General features: G+C 45.0%; 2 pseudogenes; one reads left to right on the top strand and one right to left on the bottom strand.

The window, feature by feature from the left end:
• Positions 1–2,133: 2,133 nt before the first annotated feature.
• On the bottom strand, positions 2,134–5,287 carry LOC123482524 (annotated as a pseudogene).
• Positions 5,288–5,613: 326 nt separating this feature from the next.
• On the top strand, positions 5,614–7,456 carry LOC123482523 (annotated as a pseudogene).
• The last annotated feature ends 812 nt before the right edge of the window (positions 7,457–8,268 follow it).

Genomic DNA, 8,268 nt, shown 5'->3' with positions numbered 1-8,268 from the left:
TAGTTTAGCATTCAAACACTACGTTTCTCTGACCTCAGAAGGGACATCTAATTGATGGAAGGTGCATCAGGAAGTCTCTTGTTCATTGTTTTTATTGCTTGAGGTAAGAAATTGCCCCTAACAAGTAGCCACAGATCTAGGATCAGATTTTCCTAACCATAAACAGCAGTTAGGGACGACTAATGAAATCTGTTTTCATAACTGCAATAACGTCTCCTTGAGGGTAAGTTAAAAATCTTGGTCCTTCTGTGTGCCATACACTGAGCCTATATAGTCAGCAGACATTGACTGTAAATGTGTCCTCCAAGCACACACACACAAAGCAGCTACCTCTGTAGTGCTCAGCTGTCCCATAAATCTCAGGGATCATTGCTGGGCCTAGCCAGTCTTGAGGCTTCAGAACAAACAATCCCAGTTACAGTAAGCAGAGCACTGACAACTCGAAGGCTGGAACCAATGCTGCCTACCTGAGATCTCTCTACTTCCCCATATGAAATAGTAGATAGGTTGAAATCAAGATGGTGGAAATTCCACAGCTAGATGAAGGCAGCGTTCATCTCAGCCCTGTTGTGCAGGCTTTTGTCCCAGCCCAGTACCTACCAACACACCTGAACTAATATTGAATCAGGTGTGTTAGTGCTGGGCTGGAACAAAAGCCTGCACAGACATAGCCCTCCAGGACCGGAGTTGGAGACCCCTGCCCTAGGGCTGTAGTCAACACCAAGAACACGAAGCAATTCAGACTGGAATGACAGTTTATTCATGCAAACCCTGAAGTCTGAACAAAGGGAAAATAAAAGGCAACACAGGAAGGAATAAATAAATACACTGACAAACCCTTTTTCCTTAACTTAAGTCTATCTACAAAAAGAAAAAGTTGTGTGGATACATTACAGACAGCACAGTACTACACGTGTTCCAGGTCATAGGAGTGGTTTGACTTCTAGAACAAGCCTTTTCAGTCTCACAGTTAGAGGTTAACAATCTTACCCGCAGAGAGCTGGTTTGGGTGTAGTAGGCCTTGGTTCCAGCCAAGCCGTAACATACCTGTTGATCCAACTCCTCAAAAGGTTTGATTGTAGACTTGATTGGTAGAATCGGCAGGTGTGTTTGCTTGGCTGGAACAAAAGCATGCACCTTTGTGGACAAGGTTGGCCACATTCATCCAGCATTTCCCTTCAATAGGTGCATCTCAATATCAGACTGCAGCTGGAGGAGTTTGACAAGTCTAAAAATGATTCCTTTCCTTAATCTGCACTGACAGAACTGAGCTGGTTAGAGCAGATATCTCATGCATCCACCGTAATGCTTCCTCCTTTCCTATATTTTTTAGTGCAGATAAAAGGAGAGGAGATAAGAGTTAGTCTCTGACTAGTGAGACGCACCCAACTTCTCCATGATAAATCTTGATTTATTGAAATATACAAATGCAGAGTTTACAGCGGAATCATCTCTGAAGCATAAGCAAGACATTTCCCCCCCAATGCAATTATTGCAACCCATAATTTGTATACTCGCAAAATAATCTTATAGGTCTCTATCCTTGTCCCTTCTCTTTGTGATAACATATGTAGTCAATTGCACAGCACTTCATGGGGCTGCTGGGCCAGTTAAGTCCATAATGTACTAGAGTAGGGCCTCACACACCCAGAACCTCCAACACAACTTTATGGGTACCTTTCTGACCACTGGTTGGTCCTCTGTGTATCCTTCTTATTGGTTAAAGCGTCAGAGTATGTGGGCCCTACTTTGCTACATCCCCTTCTCTGATCTGAAAGGACTGGATAATGTGTGACCCACTATGAGCTTAATAACCGAAACTCTAAACAACATCCACACAGGTGTCGTAAACAAAGATTTCATCCAACAACGCTTTTCCCTCTCAACTCATATCGTTCTACTCACACAACAACAACAATATAGTTAGTCAATGGCAATATCGCTTATCATCATGCGATTAGCTAGCTACTCTTCCAATGCTCACAGAGTGGGTAACAAAAACAACATGGTGGCAATCCATCTAGCCTAAACCTTTTATCCAGTCCTTTCAGATTCACCAGTGGTCTCAAACATTATGACTATGAGAAGAGGGTGATTAAGTGTTGGGACACAACGATGAACTCATTCCCTTTATCTCCCTCCGGTTCCTCTTGGTCAGTGGGTCTTGGTGTTCAATATTGCTGCTGTGTGGTTGGGTGTAGGAACTGTCGGTGTTACTGTGCGAGTCGCTGTCTGGAAGAAGTACATCTGAAAGATAGCATATAGGAACAGAGAAGAGACGGGTATAAAGGGTTAGAAACAACATGATTTAACAAAGAACTATGAGGTTTATAGCTAGCCATAGACTATGGAGTAGGGTGTAGGAGATGAGACATTTCCCCTGAGGCTCACACAGCTGAGACATTCCCATTTAGATTATGGTTAGGGCCTGGTTCAAACATCTTTAAAGTCCATCCTTCCACAGATAAGTGAAATGAGGGCTCTACTTTCTACATTCATGTTGGACCATGACTGCTGCCATGCTTCTTTAAAATATTTGAACAGGGCCTAGGATGATGGGGGCTAGGTAACTTTTACCCATAGCACTCTTATAGTGGGCTCTTACCTTGCAGCCAATTAGCTAGCAGCGCATGGAGAACGACGATTGTTGCCACGGTGGCGAAAGCAGTCACCTCGGTGTCGTCGCCGGACGACGGGCCAGAAGGTGAGCACAAGGACTGACCCGAGATCACCATGGCGACCAGGATGAGGAGCCATCTGAGCCACTCGAATGGTAAGATCCACAACACCTGAGAGGGAGGTGATTGGTTTGTTACTTGAGAATAAAATGTTCTGCATTAATTGGTTGGTATTGGGTCCCAATCAGATAGAAATATACTATGAAGAACAGGGTCGTATTCACTAGGCACAAAAACAAGAAAACAATTAAACCGGGGAGGTAGGTACCATCTGAACTTCATTTTCCATTGCGAAACATTTTGCTTGGGGATGAATGTTTTGCTAGCTGAATATGACCCAGACATTCAGTAGTGTGTGTCTGCTGACTCACCGAGGTGGGAATGTAGATGAAGAGGGAGTAGCCGTAGACACACACTGTCTCCAGGAAGGAGTAACAACTCTGCTGCCTCTCCTCCCTCTGCCTCCAGGTCAGGAAACCCCATACGCCCAGGGGCACCAGCCAGGCATACAGGAAGATCACTACCGCAGCTATCGTCACTGAGGGAGCGAGAAAAAGCAAGCAAAATCAACATCAACACTGCTATTGCATCTAATATAACATGGTCTTGAAAAAGGCCTCTGTACTGAAACGTAAAGATAATAGTCTCAACAATCTCTTTTTTTATATAGCAAATCTCACATGAAACCACTGAGAAGGAGCTAAGCTGTAACCCCAGGTACCATACCTCTGTGGAACTGGGTTCTGTAGTGGTACTGAGGGTCCCTAGGGGAGTTGAGGAAGTTGGACAGGTTTCCACTGATGGCCACAGAGAACACCAGTGTCACGCAGATCCAGAAGGGACCTGGACATACGGGGGACCAGGAGGTAAGGTTAGTCTGGGTAGAGGTGGTTCACATCACAATCTAAGATATGCAGAGTTTGGCAAACTGTCTTCCAGTTTGACGACAATAAAAGTTATGATCGTAACATTCTAATGTGCATTCTAACTATCTAGGAACAATTGTTTCCCATTACCGTATAAATCCGGACTCGACCGGAGGGTATGTTTGATGAAGTTCCGTCCTGGTAAAGGCATCACCGACCCCTTGACCCTGTCCAGCACCTGCATGACATGACAGGAAGTCAGTCAATCAATGGAATCTGTACAGCAATTATCTCCATTCTCCACCAATAGAATCACCACTACATTTACGGTTTCTATATGGGAGATGTTAAACCGCAACATACAGGCCAGTCTCATGAGTGCAGATTATACTGTGTTATTTCAAGCATATTGTACCTGCATTGTATCCACATCGAAGAATGACTGGTAGTACTCAAAGGTCCAGAAGCTGCTAGTTTCTTTCTCCCCTCCTATGAGCTGTAAACAGTAATGACATTCAGTAATCACCATATTGCTTGGTTTTGGGCTGTTTGTGTAGACGTCATTACAAAGGCAAAATTGCAGATGATCAATGCAGCGATATGATTGGACTCCATCATCCTGACCTCTGAACTCTCCTCCTGTCCCTCATCATCAGACATGTCCAGTTTGATGTCCCCTGTGGCACTGGCCGGGGCCGTACTGCTGGAGCCAGACATACTGAGAGTGGAGGCCCCATGGTCTGCTAACAGCAGGTCAGTGGCCTCCTCAAATTCTAGAGGAGGAGAAGACAGAGGAGGTTAGATAGAGGGAGGGACAGAGAGAGAGGAGGAACGGGACTGCCAGTGAGAGATGTAGAGAGTGAAGAGGAGGTGAAAGAGAGGATAAACAAGACAGAAAGATAAATAACAGCTAGGGAGGAGAGGAACGGGAGACAGAAAGGAAGGGGATGATGAACATGAAACAGAGACCGCTCTAGGAGAGGATAAACAGAAAGAGGAGGATGGGAGCCACTCCATGAGTCTCACCTTGGAACTTCAGATCATCTGGACTCGCCATGGGAACACTGGAAAGATGACCACCTCACACAAGACCTGGAAGGAGACGAGAAAACGTACTCTTATCTTTTGAGTGTGACGTATGGCCACAGTCTGTGTTCCTCTCCCGGAGAGCTGAGCCAGCTAGCTAGCTTTCGCTACATCTGGACAAGATGTTCTCTCTTTGTTGGCTGCCTTCTAAAGCATGTAAGTAACAGCATCATGTGTAGGCATGCGTCATCGAATATGCATGTGCAACTTTTTAATATGACAAATGCCAGATTATGTTGATCTGTTTGGCAGGCTAGCAGTCTGTGTATATCATGTTTATGCCTATAGTTTACTGTGACTCTAACTAGCTAGCTAGCTTCAGATCTATTGTCATACGGCCCTCGTGGTCGTGATCCGAGACATACCTGTTTGTCGCAGGGGCTTCTTTTATCCGCAATGCGAGCCTGTCAGCTTGCAGTGCTGACACGACCACCTCGCTAGCCTGACAGCTGTCGAGCTATCACTGTTTTCTCGCGTCTTTATATCTCAATATCAACTCACCTAACAACAACAGCACATACTGCGTTGGATGTCTGAAGAAGTTAGCTAGCTAATGCTGTTAATTTCAACTATTGTGCGCTAAATTCCCATTATCGCTCCCCTGTTCCACGTCACCTTATGTAAACAACGGATCCTGTGTTGGCTCAAGACGGATCATCATGTTCACGTGACCAGGTATAGCCGGAAGATAATGTGATGGGAAATATATTTATTTTCAGAGTGATTTCTTTGTAATATTGGTGTTATCCGAATGTAAAAAACAACAACATTTGTACTTACATATTTATCAGTTTAGAATGATGTTACAGGCATTTAATGACATTAATTTTAAGCCAGACTGGATATTGGATATTTGTTTCCTTACGGAAAAATAATAATAATAATACAACTTTTCACTGGCATGCAATTTTGGCTCAATAAATTCAAGTTGCGTCTTTTCACATTGAAATGAATGCATCAAGAGGAACGCTGTGTTTTTTCCGGTCCGAGCCAGTCCCAATTTGAACTTCCGGAACGATCCGCTTCTGTCTGACGAACATGGCTGCCTCGTGGGTGCTCAGGAGATGGTGCTCCACCTCTGTAGCAGAAGCAGCAGCAGCAGCAGCAGCAGCAGCACCCGTTAAGGGCACCCGATGGGAGAGGTTGAAAAATAGCAAATTGGGTAAGAAATCCTCTATCTCTTGGTTGCCATGTTAGCCCACCACGCCTTTGACGAACCTGAACTAACTCATGATCTTCTTGCTTAGCTAACTGTCTTGCCAAAGTCATTCATAATGTAATCAGATTGTGTGACATTAGCTTCAAACATACTGTATCACGTTGTGGATTTTACACTAGTTAGATTTGAAAATGTACTTCATACATGTATATGTAAAGGCATTGCTTGCTTTTGATCCTTCACAGTTGCCCCTGCTTGCAATCACAGGGTGGAGGAAGGCACGTGACTGAGGTTATTGCTGTGACCTCTCTCTGAGACAACCCCTGTCAGCTTGGAGATGCAATACAATACAGTGTTGGCACACAAAACATAATTGTGTGCATGCATCATTACCATGTCTAGGGATATTGTCTGTTCTGCCTTTGTTTTAGTAAATCACCTATCTTATCTCATGTGAATGCTGTCTGTCTTTATCTCACAATTCTCTCCCCTCTCCATCAGGTGTGTGGTTCAGCGGCATGTCCAGAGACTACAAGGAGGCGGGTCGTGAGATTGTGGTGGGCGCGTGGGAGAGGCCAATCAAAGCTTCCCTCTATCTGGGCCTCCTTGTGAGCGCGCCGTGCATCTACACCAACCCTGACGACGCCTCCTTTGAGACAACCGTCCTGGATATGGCCAATCAGCTCGGGCTCCTGACGCCGTGGATACGCAGTGGGACGTCGGATGGGCACGTGCAGAAGCTGGCGAAGCTTCAACGAGGGCAGGTTACGCCACCTCAGCCTGGGCATGGTCTCACTCACCTACTTTGCCGACTACAACCCAGACGCCAGCCTCTACGAGGCCCAGTGCTCCAAACTCTCTGTCCCCTGGAGGGAGCTCCACACGCGGGTACTGGATGTGGGCTTTGCGGGCCGCTGGTGGATCCTGGACCATAAGATGAAGGACTATGATGTGAACGGCGAAGAGTTCAAGCACCTGCCGCCCGCGATGGCCGCCACAGTGCCCCCTGGTGTCCAGGGGGTGGAGAAGAACGAGAGGCTGCACAAAGAGTCATGGATGCCCCTGAAGACGGAGGAGGACGAGGAGAAGGAAAAGGCAGCCACAGAGGAGGAGGGCGGCATTGTAGAACAGATAAAGATGGGCAGTTTAGATCTTGTAGAAAAAGTAAAGATGGGCAGTGGAGATCTTGTAGAAACAATCAAAATAAAGACCGGCATTGTAGCTCAACCACAGGAGCTACCTGACCCAGAACCACAGGAGCTGACACTGACAAAGACTGAGAAGGCGACACAGGAGTAGCAGACACAAGCTCAAGCAAAGGCCTAATGTGTCATGGACCAATGGACTCACACTAGCAGGACAATGATTGGTGGACACAGTATCAGGTCAAGGTCATGATTGGCAGACATAATGAGATGGCTGAACAAGAATCTCTAAATGGATATATTTATTGGATTTTGACAAGATGGTATGAGAGAGGTGTAAAGTGTGTATAAGAGTACCTGCTGCACTGTGTAACGTGTTAAATAGCGCCCAAGCCTATTAACACTGTGGACTATAGCCACACATGACATGATGATAAAGGGTCTCCTTTATAAAATATATTACTGTTAACAGTTTACTAATGATACTTATTTGATATATAGTGCTCTATACAGAGATATGATATTTTAGCCATGGTCAGCAACCTGTTACAGACACTACAAACTTCAACTAACTTAAGAGGATTCTCTGGTACTTTTATATTATTTTTAGCCAGTAGTTCTGAAAGTAGTGCTCACGAGACAAAAGTGGTCCCCGAGAATTGCGTACTACGTCACATATGTGCAGATGTGTGCACCATGTCATTGTGCTCTCTCTCTCTCGCTGCTGTGTGTGCATCTTGCTAGCTGTCACTCAAATGGCGAGGGGCTGAAGCTCATTAGCTAGAACTCGAATTGTTAGGACGCTGGCCCATGTGGGAGAAAATGCAGGGAAAATGGCACAGCACAGCTTCCAGAAAAACTATTGCTTTCAAACTAGGGATTTCGTGGCTAATTGAGGTGATACCGTAATTCTGCTCATAGATAATGCATGTATGAACTACACATTGACACATCCAGCCCAAAGCGGGAGGTTTAAAAAACACTTAGAAGTCGCCAAAGTTCCAGAGCATGTCTTTAACAATATGCCTCCTCTAAATGGTCTGGATTTATCATTTATGAAGTATTGTCAAATTAAAGTACTATTGTAATGAATTTGTGAGTTTTGTGATGATAATTTACTCTGAATGCCTCCCCTTGATTTAATCTTAGGCAGGAAGCAGAGGCACTATTCAGGGAAGAATATACCAAGATATTCAATTTAAGTTGAACTGGTAGCCATTTTTGATTCTTCCAGTCCAGACTGTTTCAATACTTTCCTCCTCAGACTATTGTGACCGTAGCGTGGATCGATAATTCTCATTGTGTGACTTCTTCCATAAACTGTGAGTGTTTGT

Source organism: Coregonus clupeaformis, chromosome 35 (genome assembly GCF_020615455.1).
Source record: "Coregonus clupeaformis isolate EN_2021a chromosome 35, ASM2061545v1, whole genome shotgun sequence".
NCBI lineage: Eukaryota > Metazoa > Chordata > Actinopteri > Salmoniformes > Salmonidae > Coregonus > Coregonus clupeaformis.
This window is presented reverse-complemented; position numbering and strand designations above follow the sequence as displayed.